This window comes from Balaenoptera physalus (genome assembly GCF_965194825.1).
Source record: "Balaenoptera physalus genome assembly, contig: HAP1_SCAFFOLD_738, whole genome shotgun sequence".
In the NCBI taxonomy this organism is placed as follows: Eukaryota; Metazoa; Chordata; class Mammalia; order Artiodactyla; family Balaenopteridae; genus Balaenoptera; species Balaenoptera physalus.
This window is the reverse complement of record NW_028126027.1, coordinates 480,350-482,883: the sequence shown is the minus strand read 5'-3', so window position 1 is coordinate 482,883 and position 2,534 is coordinate 480,350.

Below are 2,534 nucleotides of genomic sequence, written 5' to 3'. Positions count from 1 at the left end.
CCCAAAAAGGGCCAGGCATCTAGCAGCTGCTCCAAAAATTTGGGTTGACTGTAGGAACAATGCTATTTCTTTCTTTCTCACTCTTATTCAGGATTGTGCCAAGAACTCCCCAGGTTGCAATGTAATTCGATAAATGTAAATATTAATTGAGTTTTGTTGTGATGAGGACTTAGGCTTTGAAGGTAACAGACTTGGTTCAGATCTTGGTTCTGCCACTCCATAGCTGTTTGGCTTTGGGAAAATTACTAAACCTCTCTGAGATTATTTCCTCCTTTGTAAAGTGGGGATAAATCTCTCTGAGCCAGCAGAGCAGCTGCATGAGAGATGTGCACTAAATATTGGTCTTTCTCACTCTCCTACGCCATCTCTCTGTTCTTCCCAGAGAAGCTGTACAGAAGGATATAGTACTTTTGTTTAAAATAGTTAACGAATTAATTAATTAATTTGTTTTTGGCTGCGTTGGGTCTTCGTTGCTATGCGCAGGCTTTGCCTAGTTGCGGCAAGCGGGGGCTACTCTTTGTTGCGGTGCGCGGGCTTCTCATTGCGGTGGCTTCTCTTGCTAGCCTTAACCCCAATGCTAGCCTTAACCCTGGCTCTCACAACATGAATTCCTCTTCCCATATCTTATCCACTAATTAATATAAATGTAGGCATGTTATTTCTATTAGCCATATCACACCTAGCCATTTGCTCCATCCTCAGATCTGGATGAACTTCACATTCAAAATACTCACTCACTGGAGCTCTAGGAGCAATAGCACAGACAATCATCTCATATGAAGTAATGTAGCAGTTATTCTATTCTCAGTCTTACTGATAAATGGATCATTTACACTTTCAACAGTAATTATTACACAAGAACACCTATGACTAATTTTCTCCTGACCCCTACCCAGAATTTGATTATCTCGGCAGTAGCCGAAATCCAACGAAGCCCCACTTGATTAAACGGAAGTAGCATCAAAACCTGTATATGTCTTCAATGTAGAAAATGTAGCAGGCCCATTCACCCCGTCCCTCCTAGAGAATATGTCAATTTCCCTATAATAAACATTTCCACAGCAATCTATTTTTAGGAGCATTCGACAATCCCTAGGTGCCAGAATTATATACAGCCCAAGTCATCATTAAACACATCTAACAATCTCCTTTCTATGAATTTGAGCCTCCTACCTACAATTTTGATATGATCAACGCATACATCTCTTATAAAAAGTATTTTACGACTAACATTAACCCTATGTATATGAGAGTTTTCACTAATTGTCATCATACCAGGCAACCCACCACAAATTTAAGAAATATGTCTGACAAAAGAGTTACTTTGATAGAGTAAATCACAGAGGTTTCAATGCTCTTATTCCTGGAATTGAATTCTTCCTAATAATTTTACATTCTCCATGCTACCTACTACATTACACCACATGCTATATAGTAAAGTTCTCTAAGTAAGCTTCAGGCCCATACCCCCAAAATATTTTTGTATATCTTTCCTGTGCTAATAAACTCTCATTGTTTTTACCATCATTCTACTGACCATTTTCTCAGGAAATATAATTGTATAACAAGCTCACACTGGTTAATGGTATCCCCATTCTAATAAAAAACATGAACCCATAAGCTACAGAAGCATCCAACAAATATTTCCTAAAACAGTCCACCACATCAATACTACTTATAATGGCTATTATCATTAATCTAATATACTCTGGTCAAAGAGCACAATGAATAACAAGAATCTTTAATCCAGCAGCATCCACCCTCATGACAATCGCCCTTGTCACAAAAGTAGGACTTTCCCCATTTCACTTCTGAGTGCCTGAAGTCACACGAGGCATCCCATGAACAGCAGACCTGATGCTATCAACATGACAAAATTGCACCCCTATCAGTTTTATACCACAGGTCACCTTCCATCAACCTAAATATACTATTAATCATAGTGATATTATAAATCATAGCTGGAGGCTGAGGCAGACTTCGCCATACTCACCTGGAAAATATTACACCCTCCTCATCAATTGCCCATATAGGATGAATAACAGCTATTATAATGTATATTCAGATTATAACAATCCTAAACATACTAATTTATATCATAACAACACTATCTTCTTCTTATTTATGCCCAGATCATGTACTACAAGAGTATCATTATCACACACATGAGATAAAACACCTCCCATCACAATCATTTTCCTCACCATTATAGTATCATTAGGACATCGCCCATCACTATCAGGCTTTCTACCCAAATGAATAATTATCCAAGAGATAACAAAAACGACAACATCATTCTACCAACACTAATAACCATCATAGCAGTCCTCAGCATATATTTCTACTTGCAGCTAACATACTCCACATCACTAACTATATTCCCTTCATTAAACAACACAAACACAAAACAATTTGAACATACAAAGAAATAACCTTCCTATCATTACCAATCATAATACCCACACGGTTACTACACACAACACCCATTCTATCGGTGCTGGACTAGGAATTTAGGTTAGTTCAGACCAAGAGCT